Source organism: Sceloporus occidentalis, unplaced genomic scaffold, assembly GCF_023333645.1.
Source record: "Sceloporus occidentalis isolate IW3139 unplaced genomic scaffold, rSceOcc1.0.p SCAF_5, whole genome shotgun sequence".
NCBI classification, from domain to species: domain Eukaryota; kingdom Metazoa; phylum Chordata; class Lepidosauria; order Squamata; family Phrynosomatidae; genus Sceloporus; species Sceloporus occidentalis.
In genome coordinates, this window is record NW_028316985.1 from 19398007 (window position 1) to 19413952 (window position 15946).

The window sequence follows — 15946 nt, forward strand, 5'->3', positions numbered from 1 at the left end:
CCAACTGAGTCTTCATTGGGAGTTAGTTCTCAAAAACCAGTACAATTATTCCTTTTTTAGTGAAATAACAATTCATATGAATAATACTTTAGAGCAGCTGTTCAAAAACAGCCAGTGGTATTTTTAATTTCAGAGGAAACAGAAATACAGTAGATCCCTCAGGGCAAACTATGTTCTTTTTATTAGAAACACCTCTAATTAAAATCTACCTCCTTCCAGGATTTGTCACAATCTTCCTTCATACATCTATGGTACACTAGGCTTCTTTCTATGTCAGCTTATACTATTTTAAACTATTTTTATTCTAATCTGTCCTCTTCCAGATATATTACTTTGGTAAAGCTGCTTCTATACTATCCTTTTTAAAAAACTTTCTACAACCAGACTTCATTTTTACTTCCCTGTGTCCCTTCTCTCCATTTTATCTCCAATTTATACTATATGTCTTTTTCAGAAATGTAGTGCATTTCATTCTCTAAATAGCAATGCATACAAATGTTAGTAGTGGCAGATCTCCCTTTCACCTAATCTAAATGTCTACTTATCTTTCATACATGGAGTGACATGCCCCCACCTTTTTAAGGGGAAGAAGCAGGTCCACGTGCAACATAATTTGATAGCACATTTAGAGCTATAGTGTGCATATATTATATGACCATGTGTCTTTTAACCACCTTACAGGATGATTATCATTTTACTTAACTTTGGATCTGCATGTGCTTTAATTTATATAGCCTGCTCCCTTTGACTTAAGCTTCATTCACTTTGCTTCGTGTATTAAATCCCAGAATACAGTCATCCCTCCCAATTCACGGTCTTGCTATTTGCGTCCCTAGGTCTTTCGCGGACGGCAAGCTGGGAGGGACATAATGGCTTGTGTGCAGCACCGCACGGATCCCCCACGAATCGGAAGGGATGACTGTACTTCCTGTATAAACATGTACCAGCAACCAACTTTGATTTTGAGGGACAATGCAAGAGGTTAAAAGTTGTTATTCTCAAGTAGTACAGTGGGCCCTTGGTATCCACTGGGGTTTGGTTCCAGGACTCTCACCCCTACTCCCACTCCCATACCATGAATACCAAATGCTCATCTCATTAAATACAATGGCATAGTAGAATGGCATCCCTTATATAAAAAGGCAAAATCAAGGTTTTCTATTTGGAATTTATATTTTTTAAAAATATTTTTAAGCTGGTTGAAAATACTGAATGACAGTTGAATCCGTGGATAAAGAATCTGTGAATACGGAGAGCTGACTGTACAACACAACACAAAGCATGGTTATGATTCACATGCCAAGTAGCTTTTAGTCACTATCGTTCCCTATTAAATTTACTTTACGTTTACTTTTCCCGATTAAATTTACTTTACTTTCAGAATCTTATCTGCAGAGCCCAGAGATCCTTGACAAATTGTTTCTATTCCTTCAGCATTACAGTAAATTTTAGTGAAAAGGCTGCATTTTAATTCCATTACAAAAAGGAAATCTCTTTTCCCAATTGCTAGAAGGATCAGATATTCAAGGAAAGGAACAAAAGAAGAAGACTTCATTAAAGCTCTCACACACCTAAATGCAATGGCAAACAGGATTTGACCACAGTTTAGAAGTTATCTCTAAATGAAAACAGAAGTGAACTCAGAATCTAGATGACAAGATCCTTGTTTTGTGCTTATATTGTGTTAAGCACCATAAACATTGTTGGCACATCACATATAAACAAAATGCCCAAATAAAACTTTAACTAAGTTAAATTCATCAAATGTGTTTTAATTAATTCAGTTTGCATAAACTGGAATGAATAAAAAAATTCTGAAGAAAAAAAACAAATGTCCCTTGTTTTTGGTGAAGCACATACATGTATATGTTGCAGCAAAAGAGAGTCATTTCCTCCACTGTCTGATAATGAAGAGGAATTCCCTTTTTAAAATGGTGCCTCATATCTTAAGTTTTTAAAAATACTTAAAATAATGAACAATCTTTCCAATGTTTAAATGTTACCAGATTTATCAGAAACTATTCTAATTGACTAAAGAAGCCTCCAAGATTAGAGATTACATCTCTACTTATAACAGACTTTTTGGTACAAAGTCTTCTTTATCTGAAATGCCTGGGACCAAAAGTGTTTTGGATTTTGTGGTTTTTCAAATTTTGTAATAGCTACATATACATAATGAGATATTTTGGGAGATTGGACCCAAGTCTAAAGATTAAATTCAATATATACTTTATATATAACTTAATACACCTGAAGGTAATTTAAAAGAATTTAATATTTTTTTAGAATTCTGTGCATGAAACAACATTTGTGTACATTTAACCATCAGAAAGCAAAGGTGTCACTATCTTAGTCACTCATGTGGACAATTCTGGATTTTGAAGTAAGGGAGACTCAGCCTGTATATGGGTTCAGGTTTTAATTTCATACTTTCTACACATACATCTCTGTGTGTGCTCAATATTCATGCTTTTTTTTTACCTCAGTTGTCATTTAAGGCCTTTCTCCCTTGTTTCAACTAAAAGACCTTCCTCTAGCAATTTCTTCCCACTGAAAGGAATGATGCTTTTGAGTCAAGATGGTACCACAGAAACACAAATATAATTTAGATGGCAGAATATAGCTTTCTTGTCCCCTAATCATCAGAAGATGCAGGGGGAGACTTGATCCTGCCACTGGGGAAACTAGTGGCAAATGACATTCTGCCAGCTACTTTTTAACACATTACTCTGGATGCAACCCATTGTTACACAAACTAATTCAAAAGCTTCAGTCTATTTTCAATGTCATTTAACCAGTCACATACAGAAAACCAGGTGGCTAATCAGCAAGACTGACTAGGAAATCTTTGATTCAAATTTTCCTCCTATACTGAACTCACTATGTGACCTTGGGCAAGTCAGTGTCTTACCACATTACCACACTACACTCTTATAATGCAGCTATTCCACTTTTACAGTTGTAAAACTGCTTAGGCGGTATGAAGCGGTATATAAATGAAGCTTGTTTGTTGGTACTGCTCTGGTTGCCTCCTGTTGCATTCTGGGGTTGTAGTTCAGTAAAGCCTAAGAGCTCTCTGGCTGAGAATTCTAAATGCCCCCCTTAAACTGCAAATCCCAGAATGCAACAGGAGGCAGCCAGAGCAGTTAAAGTGGAATAGCAGTGCTATAAGAGTGTAGTGCGGTAATCTAGACAGCTTCAATATTCCCCTTGCCACGGTACTGCCAAAATAGGAGTAAGTATATAGAGGACCCTTATTATTTGCTGGGGTTTGGCTCCAAGACTTGCATGGAGGCTCGACTGTACCTTCAAAGTTGGCATAAGTATTCGAACATGAAGCTTGCTGAAAACATAAAAACCTTTTAGAAATTATAAGTACTCTATTTTAAAATTCTAACATCTGAAAAATGGGATGAAATCCAAAACTTCCACAACCAAAGTATATGGAACATGACAGAGGAAACTCTAAGCAAATCAGATCTTTCTTATATGAAAGGAGAGTCCAGCAAATTCTCTAACTTACTAATTGCAAACCTCTCTAAGGACAATCCTCTGAACTAAGTATCTACAGTATACAGGCTTCACTGTCATTTATTTGCATTTTGCTAGGTCAAATGTTTTGTTTTTACAGTACTTTATAACAAAAAATATTATTGTTCTCTGGGCTAATTCTCTTCAACTTCCACAATCCACAAGTAGCACAGTGAGACAACATTTCTGCAGTTCAGTAGCAAATAAACAATATGCTGAAAGGCAAAATATTATTTTCTGCAGAACCAAGATGAATTCTTATCTGCTCAACCAATTACTAAAATAAAGAATCAGTAGTAAAATAGGAAGTGTTAATATAGCATTATGTGAGAAAAGGTTAGTACTACTCAGTTTCTTCGTGAAGATAATTTACTATCAAGTGTCACCCTGCCTGTATGGAGCATTCTCAACTTATAATTATACGAAATAAACATTTTAAACATTTTTTTATTTGACAGACCTACCCTTACCAGACAAACACAAAAAAATGATCCTCAGCTGCTCCCCTCGCCCCCCCCCCCCCAGTTATTTTACATCTAAATTGTTACATCCTGAACTAAAGTTAAGACATTCAAAATACAAAGCCAGGACTGCAAAGAGAGTTATAGAAGAGATGTATACAGGATAGTTCTTTTTAAAATCATTGTAGACTCATATTTGGCTGAAGAGCAGGGTATAAGTAAATTATTATTATTATTATTATCATTATTATTATTATTATTATTATTATTACTTTGTGAGAAGTAAATCAATATAATAAAAATTCTTACCTCTTTAGTATAGTCCTTGTGGGAACAGCAGCAACAGTGTGAATTTATAATGACTAACACTGGGCAGAAATCTCTCTTTGAAAGATCCATCAGGGGGCACGCGCGCACATACACATGCACACACACACACACACACACACACTTTGTGCACAAAAATAGGAGATGGGGCTGCTACATTCCACTTTTAACGCACAGCAGAAGGAAAACAGACACTCAGCTGGGAAGGAAGCATAGTCTCCTCATCTATAGTTCTGCTTTCCTTCATCCTGTATGATAGCATGTAGAAATCAGAACTGTGTTCAGAACTGCCTAAGCTCCAAGAGAGAGAGAGAAAACAAATGTGCGCAGTAATAAATGCCATGCAACAGGTAGGTTCAGCTCAAGACTCCTCCCATTCAGCCTCCCCTCAAATTTCACGCAAATTACCATCTTCTCCTACAACACTCAGATACTGTTCAAACTACACAACAGCATTGTGCACCATATTAAATAGAACGTAAGTGAAATTAAGGGATCTCAATGACGTTTTATAATTTCTTGGAAAGTAATTAATCAGCCTCTGAGTGCTTTATTCAATGGCCTAATCCAATTATTGGTCTCAATCAGAGTAGGTCCACTGAATCAAATGAAACTACAGTCGGCCCTTCTTATACACAGATTTTTTATACACGGATTCAAGCATACACGGTTTGAAAATGTTCAAAAAAAGTATAAATTTACCTTGATTTTCCATTTTTTATAAGGGACACCATTGTGCTATGTCATTATATTTAATGGGACTTGAGCATACACGGATTTTGTTATACACGGGGGATCTTGGAACCAAACCCCAGCGTATAACAAGGGTCCACTGTAGTAACAACACTTATGTCTTCAGATGATTCAATGGGTCTTCTCTAGTTGGGACTAACAATTGGATTTGAAACATAATATATAAGTAGCTGATAGTGCCACTGGAATGTTATTCAGTCAAATTAGTATATCCAGTTATAGAATTCCCCTTTCCAACTGGTGCACTGAATTCATTACAAGTTATTTTGTAACTTTTAAGCTAAGATTTCCCCCCTAAAACATAGAATATAGATTTACTAAATAAAGAGATGAAACAATGTGCAAATCACATCCAGCATAATTTTCATAGTATGTGCACATGACAGGAAGCTACAGCATTTGGTGTCTAGTGAGGCAACACTCATAATTTGCTTACTGTTTGCCTGCAATTTTAATACATAGAAATACTGGGGAAATTATTACGGCTAATATAATTCTTAGGGTTTCTCCCAAACAGGATGCTTAAGGTAAAGAGCCTGAAAGGAATTTTACCCAAGTACTTTAATTTATTTTTAGCCTGTCATTAACGTTAGCCAATGAACTTTAGCATTCAGCTGCACAAAGAGAGTACTTTGAAAATTCTATTAGTTTTTGCTAGGTGATTTTGATACTGGTTTGAACTAGATGCAAGCTGTTACCATTAGAGGAATTTTTAAGAACCAGCCATGATTTCAATGGAAAACAAAGTTAACCCTACCGCAAACCCTGAGGCAATACTATGCAAGGCAATTAATTTACTCCATGCATCTTGCAAAATTCAAGTCCTTGTTATTAGTTACCAATTCAATATGCTTACTTGCTTCACACCCTCCTTCCTGGTCTACAGTTTACCTTTTAAATTTAATTTTATAGGCAAGGGTAAAAAAACAACAACAGACAACTCATCAATTAGAATTGGTGCATTCCTGCTGTGTCAATACAGTAATAAAATATTACTGTAACATTCATATAGATGTTATAAAAGATAACACTCAACTACGCTTATTTATTTATTAGAACCAAAATCCAATTGCTAGTTCCAGCAAGTCCATGGTCCCCAAGAAAAATGCAGGTACTGTATACAGTATACTTAGGCTTGCCATATCCCGCCTGGGGGTGGGACTTTCCCGGTTTGGGGCGGGTCCGCACGGTCCCGCCCCGGTTTGGCCCCACCCCCCAGCCAGGCCCTGGAGGCGGCTCCACAATCGCGGAGCCTGCCAAGGCCTCTCTGGGGCCTGGGAGACAGCGAGGCCGGGGAGGAGGAGGAGGCCGCTTGCCATCACGGCGATCGTGCGATGACAGGTGGCCCCCACACTCCTTCCCGGCCTGGGAGCAGGCTGAGGCTTCCTCCTAAGCCGGGGAGGAGGAGGAGGAGGACAAGGTTTAAAAATGTAGGACTTTTTTTAAAATTTCCTGGCTAGGAAATTAAAAAAAAAAAGGTCCTACATTTTTAAACCTTGTCCTAGTTTGGAGGTCCTCAGCTATGGCAACCCTAAGTATACTCAACTATAACTCTGGCAGGTTTTGGAGCATAGTTTCTCTTACCACTATAGTTCTACACTTCACAACAGGCAACCTCAGGCATGTGTTACTGGATACATGAAATACCTCCTGCCTAAACTCAGGGAAGTAGTTAAGTCTAATGCAGAAAGCAACAACAAAAATCTTGTGGAATGTTAAAGACTAATGAGTTTTACTTGGTGCCATCTTGCATGGATTGCAGCCCAAACTATCATTCATGAAAAGTTCATATGCATAACTATCTTGTCGCATTACCAATCCACCCTGAAGATTATTATTTTATTACAAATTCATAACCTATCACTTAAATAACAATTAAACATGCTAATTGTTTCCCTTCAAAGTACTGTAACACAAGGTGAAGTGATTACCACCTACATGATATGAAAGAAAATAAGGTATCACTTTTATCTTTCTTAACTGCATTTTATTTTTAATGTGTGGTGTGTTTTAATTCTACAATAGTTTAATTCTATATTAATGCACACTTTTTATATGTTTTTAACTGTATTCTTTTAAATTGTGAACCATTTTGAGTCTCAATTTTGGGGAAAGCAGGATATAAATCCATATAATAACAATAACAATACAACTCTGTTCCCTGCGATTCTTATTTTGTTTATATCAGCCCATCAACAACAACAACAACAAAAAACACTAAAAGCAACCAGTTTCGACCCAACTTTGATGAAAAGAAGGCCAATAAGAAGTATCCAGATTGAAACAGCATTTAAGGTCTCTATATAAAGTACAGACTCTATGCAGTTCTTTAGGGGCCAAACACACTAGACAAAAACACTTACTGTATACAGTATACTCATGTATAAGTCTAGTGTCCTGGAATCACTGACTCCGCTTCTACTCTCTCATCCATCCAGCCTTTAAAGTGGGCACAAACAGACATGACTGCTGGAATTTTGTTAAGTTCTTTGGCATTATTTTCCATTGCTTCAACCTTTATTACATGCCCCTAGGTTTTACCCTTGACTTATGCACAGGTCATCTCCAAATTCTTAATTTTGGCCCCAAAACCTACCCCTGACTTATACATGAGGTCGACTTATATTTGAGCATATACAGTAAACATCTTTTTAAAAATGCAAAACCTTGAATTTCCGTTTCAGAAACTGATCAAATGGACCTTGTCATTCTTGGGCTTTGAAAAAGATAACTTAGGGGCTGTACAGACAGCCCTGAAGGGGTGGCATGCAGCCACCCCGAGTTCAGCCATATCGGGGCCATGGCAATCGCACAGCGTGGCTCCAATCTGGCCTTTGCAGGGTGCCCTGCAATGATAGCTGCATTGTCACAGCTTGGCAGAACTCCTTCAGCACTGCGTCGTCTGTACACAGTGCCATAGGAGCAATGTGGTGCCACGTCACGCCCACGTGGTGCGTCAGACAACATTACGCTGCCCTAGGGCGGAGCCAGGGCATGTGTCATAGAGATGTTACGCCCCGACTCTGCCCCAAGTCAGCCCAAACTACCGGTCTGAACAGCCCGAGTGATATGAGCATAGTTAACAGCTTGTCCAAATTTGTTCCTGTGTGGGACTACAGTTCCAGGCTGTTACAACTTACACCTCTATGTGCACAAAAATGGCTAGGTTACTTTAGTTTCATAACTAAAAATTAAACAAACAAACAGCTTCATTTATATACCACTTCAACTGAACTAACAGTGTCTAAGCAGTTTACAACTGTAAGCTAATTGGCACCAACAATTTGGGTACTCATTTTAGCTACCTTGGAAGGATGCTCACAACCTTATGGTTTTGAGTGAGTGGCTGCAGTACAGGCATTTAACCATTGTGCCACCAGGGCTAACCAATCTAGGAAAGACAAACGAGACCCAAAATAAATCTGAAGCATCACACATTGCTGATATACAAAATACTTGATGGTGAGTTATCAATTTTTCTTCCATTCAGATATCCACTCCATTGTTGGAAATCAGGACTAGATCTGAAAACCCTAATTTATCAGATATGCAGTCAATTACTTTAACCATTATTCTTCTTAAAGTTTTATTTTTTCACAAAAATGAAGCTCAAACATAAAGCAGCCAAAAATAATTATGAGCCTATGCTTTAATCCATTCATTCACTGGGTGGTGGAAATGGGACTATCAAACTGTAATGATGCATTACACTGATAAAAAGCATTTCCTTGTGCAAAATTTCATTTAGCAGTCTTATTCAGTAGTTTATTCAGCCTTCATCTGGAGAATGTTCATGAACACCCTGTTCAGAAATATTTTCCATATTGCTATTCTTGTCCTCTGAAGTCCTCTTACAGAACACTATGGCATTTAGGTCATTTTCTCCGGGGGGGGGGGGGGGTGTGTGATGATTTGTGATCCAAAACACTATTACAAGGGAATAAGTTCCAATGAATTCAAGAAGACTTATTCCAGAGTGAACAACAGGATGAAAACCTCTCACCTAGCAATGTACAAACCTGATAATTAACGTTGTACTTATCTAAATTCAATTATCTAAACCCACTTTGTTTAACCAAATGAAGCTAGTGTGGTCCTATTATGTGTGCAAACAACATTCCTATCTTACCTGGAAATAGAGACAGACAATTAAGAATGAACTGTATTGAAAGGCTCTAAAACAGTGGTCTCTAAATTTTGGGGTGCTACCACCCCCTTTCTTTTTGGCCAACAACCCTAGCCCCCCCCCCCCCCCCACAAACACACACACAAACACGTAATTCTTGATATTAGGTCTCCTGTTCTATTGTGAATTAAAAACAACAAAACCCGGTCACTTCTCCCTTTGCACTAGTCACCTAGGGAGCTGAAACTAATCAGCTGGCTGAGCAACGACCAAGAAGCCTCTAGCCTGTGCCGGCCTTGTGGCAAAGGCCAGTGCAGGCAAGAGGCCTCTACTGCTTTGCCAGTTGCTTGGTTGCTTCTTCCAAGGTAACCTGGTGCAAAGGGAGAAGCTTCTTTGTTGGGATGGAGAGGCGTGTAGCCAAGTGCATGGGTAGGGGATTTATAGAGGCCGCATACTCGGGACTGGAGACTGGTATGCATGAGGAAAGGGAGAGATTTTAACTACATGAACAGCTCCAAGGCAAAGGACTCTTTACAAGAATCAACCCTGGACATTCCTCCGTCATTCCCCACAGTCATGTCTTCCCTACACAGCTTGAAGTGTCCCCTCGCATACATTGTCTTCTCCTGACCTGTCCAATGAAAGAAAGCAGGAGCAGCAGCACAGCTCCAACCTGCTATCCAAGTCCCAGGAAAGCCCACAAAGCTTAAGCAGGGTCCTAAATTTGAAAGCAGCATCCTTTTTGCTGCCACTTCTCCCCTGCCACCGAGTGCTCTAACTCCTTGCTTCTGTCAATCAGTCTGTCCCAAAATTACACCGCTCTGAGCCACGTAAGTGATGCCCTGCACCCAAGCCTCAGGAGTTTCCTTCTCTATTGCCACTGTCACTACTAGCAAAAAGACATTGTTTTAAGGGACCGTAAAAGAAAGTGTTATCCCCATCTTGGTCCTAAAGACCACTGTTTCCCCTATTCTTTCTTACAGAAGAAAGATCCCCTTGGATTTTCCCATTGCCCCCCCCCCCCCGGGGGGGTGTACACTGACCGCTTTGGGAATCACTGCCCTAAAACAATGAAAAGCCACTTGGTTAAATACTCAGTGTAACCTCAGGAGGTTAGCAATAAACTCTAGTGCGTTGCATACAGTAAAATCTCAAATCAGAAATCAGGTGTCCGGTTCTGGGGATCTCAGTTCATGAAAGATGTTGAGAAGCTGGAGCATGACCAGAGAAGGGCAAACAAAATAGTGAAAGGTCTGGAAACCATACCCTCTGAGGAGCAGCTTAGGGAGCTAGGAATGTTTAGCCTGATGAAAAGAAGGTTAAGAGGGGACATGATAGCCATATTCAAATATTTGAAGGGTTGTCATATTAAAGAGGGAAGAGGCTAATTTTGCATGGCTCCAGAGACTAAGGCCCAGTACAGACCGTCCAAAAAGGACGGTCTGCCCGTGCCTTGTTTTGCTGCGTGAGGAAGCTGCTGCAGCAGACAAACTGCACGGCTTCCTCGCACAGCAAAAAGAACCTGCAAAAAGCGGGTTCTTTTTGCAGCACCATGATGCCGCAGTGTGCCAATGGCACACTTGCAACATCACTATGGCGCCGTGACATGCGGAAACTAAGCGTCCGGCACGGCAAAATAGCAATGCCTATCTATACAGGACGCCACCATTTTGACGCCCTCATCACGTGCGAGGGGCAAGGGGCATCTGGAAGCGTCGCCCCTCGCACATGACGAGGGCACCCTATCGCGCCTGTCTGTTCCGCGCCTTAAGACAAGGAGCAATTGAGTCAAACTACAGGAAATGAAATTCCACCTAAATCTCAGGAGGAACATCCTGACAGTAAGAGCTGTTCATCACTGGAATATGCTGCCTCAAGAGTGTGGTGGAGTCTCCTTCTTTGGAGATTTTTAAAAAGAGGCTGGATGGCCATCTGTCAGGGCTGCTTTGATTAGTGGTCCTGTATGGCAGGGGGTTGGACTGGATGGCCCTTGTGGTCTCTTCAATTCTATGATTAAGAAGAAGAGCCATGGTACAAAAAAGATAATCCCCTGTAACAGATTTTGCATCATGGTTTAAAGCCTAGAAAACATAATGCAGGAGATTCAAGGACAGACTGTCCTTTAACAAGTAGCAAATTGCAAAGCACTATGCTTTGATTCATGGTTAAATACTCAGTGTACCCTCGGGAGGTTAGCAATAAATTCTAGTGCTTTGCATACATTTGTATGGAAATACAGGACATCAACATACCTGAAGTTTTAGCTCCAGGAGTTCTGCATGCTTATGGAATAGTTTAGTTGTATTATCCATTCTATTCACTAAAGATTTTTAAAAATACTTTTACTTATGGAGCACAGGTCTGGTTTTTCAGATCTTTACATTTTATTTTGCCTCCACATGAGGTATAGAGACCTCCACCAACTAATTCCACTGGTCCAACTAAACTGCTAATACTTTTTCTCTTGGTTATCATTCTTAAAATATTTAGTACTTGCTCATAGCAATGCTGGTTTATCTTCAAGACTTCCTGGTGAAATGTTATAGCTGTTTGCCCTCCTCCTCCTTGAATGCTCTAAAAAGCTTTTCCATTTTCAGTATCAAAGTATTACAGAATTCTTAATGTTTAAATATAAGAATTATATTGAGTGCAATCAAATGAATTACAATCTTTTCTGTTCTTGGTTAACCTGGCCCTTCCATCCTATGGAATGCATGGGTATACAGAGTCCACCTTAATTCAAAACAAATTTGGCTCACATCCAAGGTGTAACCTTCCATTTGCTTTGGCATATCACTTACAAAGCAAAGTGTTTTCTTATTATTCAGTTGTACCACAATCACTCCAATCTAAATTAAGTTGAAATGTAAGGGCCCAGTGTTTTTGTTCATCATCAGCCCTACCTTGGTAATCATTTCATAGCCCCTCCTACAGAAGATGACAAAAAGAGTTACAGTGGGCTCTTTTTTCCACTGGGGTTTGGTTCCAGAACTCACATGGATAACAAAATCTGTAAATGCACAAGTCCCATTAAACACAATGGAAGTAAAATGGTGCCCCTTATATAAAATGCCAAAATCAAGGTTTGCTTTTTGGAATTTATATAAATCTTTGAATACTTTCAAGCCATGGATGGCTAAAGCCATGGATAAAGAATCCACAGATTTGGAGGGCTGACTGTATGACCTTCTTTTCTGGTGTGGAGAGGGGGAAATCCAACCACTTAGGCTATTAGTTACCTGTATGAGTCCCTGTTACCTATTCCAAACCTTTGGTGCTGAACAGCTAGCTATTGTTCCTGACCTCTCAGCAGAAGAAAAGCACAGGACAGTATGCTGTAAAGCTGAGTATACTCACTTGGGACTAAGTCACTGAATACAAGGGAGTTACAACACAATTCTAACTGGAGAAGGTAGCCAAGGACAAGTTGAGCTGACTCTGAAGCAAATGAAGAACCACTAAAACCAAACCCTTCTCAGCCTAGGGAGGTCAGAAATTAGCAGTATCCTCATCTTCGCCTAACTTAATACCACCAGCCTTAAAGCTGTGATTGCAAAGCTGAAGCAGGTTTCAAAACTGACCTAACTAGCTCTACTCCTTTATTCCTTTTTTGGCTCATCTTCTGGTAGATTGTAGCCAGCAGAGCAATTCTGTCAGCAGATTTCTGTCAGTCCATTCACTGGAAGAAAAGGCTTATTTGTAATCTTAACCTTCTACAGTCAACTAAGGGGCTCGACAGACCATCCCCAAAGGGCGGTCTGGAGCCACCCGTTTTTGTTCCCCTGGGAGCCCCCGCAGCAGCCAAACCGTGTGGGCTCCCTCTGCACCAAAAAGAACCCGCTAAAAATGGGTTCTTTTGGCACATACGGGGCACCGCCATCAGTGCACCATCAGCATGCTGTGGCACATCAATGACGCAAGCACGGCACCCCAACGTACAGACGCGGCACCGTGCTTGCATCATCATGGCGGCCCCCATAGGGACAGGAGGCCACCATGATGGCGGCATCTGTATGGATTAGGGTTTGGGAGCGTGCGGTTGGTGTGCGCTCCCGAACCCTAGAATTGTAGCCGGCATGCCGCTTCCCACCCATCTGTCTTGGGCCTATCTCTTTAAGTTAGTCCCAAATAAATTTTCACTTTTTTTCAAGTTACTCCCATGAAAAGTTCACTACTAAAGGGCACCAGTTAAAAGAATAGTGTTAATGTGCATAGTGCTTTAAACAATAATGAAGCAGAGGCCTGCTTCTAAAATTTGTAAATGCATATGATGCTTTACACAGTAATAAAGCAGACTCATTTCTTATGGCTAAAGGAAAAAGCAATGGCAACAGAGTAAATGCAGATTAAAGGAAAAGGAAGAATCAAAATGAAAATGCTGTGTGAAAGGATGGATAATGACCTTGTCAATAGATACAAAAGCATCACATGATAAGAAAAGCTTGGGAAGAAAAATGGGGGAATAAGGTTTTTCTATGCAAACACAAAAAATTATATAGGTAGAAAGAGAAGCAATTAAGAACAAAAACATAAGCAAGAAAGAGTCAGATAATTTAGTGAGAGTGATTTAAGAATAGAGCAGATGGGAAAGGGAAAAGGGCAGGAACTGGCACATTACAGGAATAATGCAAAGAAAAATGAAACTGGAAAGGGTTTAAGAGAGGAAGGATGTAACAAGACACACTATCTTGATAATGTAGCTACAGTAGTCGTGTGAATAGGGTGACTGGCAGCAAAATGGAAGGAGTCAAAGAAAGAAGGTAAGAGTGATTTGGCATTAGAGGGTGGGCATAATTGTGAAGGAATATGGCGCCATACCTTGGAAGACAACAGGATCAAAGGTACAGAGGATTTAAACAAAGATAACAGGATTATAAACTCATCACATGAGATGGGCAAAGAGAGGAAGAAGACTACTGCACTACACTCTTACAGTGTTGCTATTCCATTTTAACTGCTCTGGCTGCCTCCTGTTGCATTCTGAGATTTGCAATTTAGGAAGGGTTATTTAGAATTCTCAACGATAGAGATCTTAAGCCTCATTGAACTATAAACCCCAGAATTCAACAGGAGACAACCAGAGCAGGAAAAGTGGAATTGCAGTACTATAAGAATATAGTACGGTAATCTATAAAGGTTCATAGTAGCACAGGGTTAGGGAGAGCAGGTTAAGTATGTTGAGACGTTGAGATCAGAACAGCTGTATCATTTTTAAGTAAGCAAAGTAATGAGCAGCAAACAATGGAGGAAGTAAGGCAGGTCTCACTAAGGTGAAGAGAACAGAGAAGGAGTATTGGAAACATGCAGATCCCAGACAAGTAACAAATCAGACTAAGAGGTTCAAAGACATACACACAAGATGTTACAGTTTTGTTTGGAATGCTTGTCTACACTACTGAAAAATGCAATGATAGTAATGAAAAAGGAGAACTAATATGATCAAACACAGAGAGAATGGGCATTTTAACTGCAAAAGAAGTTAGCACCTATGCTAATCAAATGAACACAAATTTATTCTTGCAAGGTGTTTAGAGTCACCAAACATTTGACTGAGACATTTTTCCCTCTGTGACAATGGGAGGCAAACTTCACTCTTGAATCTGGTAAGACATACTGTACATAAATAAGAGAGTACATGGTGACTATTCATTCTCAGTAAAACAATGATCACCTGTGTTTCTCAATGACTCACTGTTCTGAGCATCCAAGACTGAGGGAAAGTAAGTCCAAAGCAGTAAGCCTGTGGTTCCCAAATGCTGGTCCTCCAAATGTTTTTTATTTCAGCCCCAGAATTCCTGGCTATTGGCCAATGTGGCTGTGGCTTCTGGGAAATGATGTCCCAAACTCCTGGAGGACCAACGTTTGGGAATCACTGTAGTAAGCCATGCAGATAACACAAGTAGTTTTCTCTCTGACAAGAAGAGTTGCAATACCTCTTTACAGGGAGTAAGAAATTATTAAATCACAGCTAAAATCAACTGCAGCATCACCTATCCCCAGAAGATGCAATCTTGAAGGACACAAACCCAGAGAGCAGTGATCTATACAAAGGCAGCACAAAAAAACTGTATACTTTAGGGTCATGAATACTTCTTGTGACACAATATGCTCTTTCGCCATACACTTCTATGCTCTATTGACACATAATTTGGAGAATGTCTATGGCTCAGGGATACGTGTCTTGAATGCAGAAGGTCCTGGATTTGATCCCTGGCATCTTTAGGCAGATGTAGAAAAGAATTTTGCCTGAAAAGCTGGATTTGCTTTTGCTAGCTGAGACTGTCAAGATTGATCTAGAGGGAATAATGCTCCAGACTGATATTAGGCAAGTTCCAGTGCTCCTAGTTTGAAAATGATTGCTCCCGTCAAACTTAATTGTTTTAACCAGGTAACAGAATGAGCAAACGGTGTCAACCAGTTTGTTACTCCACCAAACGCCATTGGGCCTGAAGAGGAAGAGCCCTCCCCTCCCGCCTTCCAACTGTCATCTGTTGGCCTAGAGGGAGTGAAAGGACAGCCCAAACGCCATTGGGCCTGAAGAGGAAGAGCCCTCCCCTCCCTCCTTCTAACTGTCATCTTCTGGCCTGGGAGGGAGTGAAACGCCATCGGGTCCGGCCTCGATCAAGAAAAAGAGCCCTTCCTCCAGTCCATCTGCCTTGGTCCAGGCCTCAGAGGGAGAGAAGAATGCTGGACCTGATCCCTCCCCCCCCCCCCCCATTCCCTTCTCCTTTTGTGTTGTGTCTTTTTA

General features: G+C 40.1%; 1 protein-coding gene across 9 annotated transcripts in view; it reads right to left on the reverse strand.

The window, feature by feature from the left end:
• WNK1 (WNK lysine deficient protein kinase 1) overlaps window positions 1-15946 on the reverse strand; it is a 126500-nt gene that overhangs the window by 60840 nt on the left and 49714 nt on the right. The gene's annotated exons all lie outside the window — the stretch shown is intronic.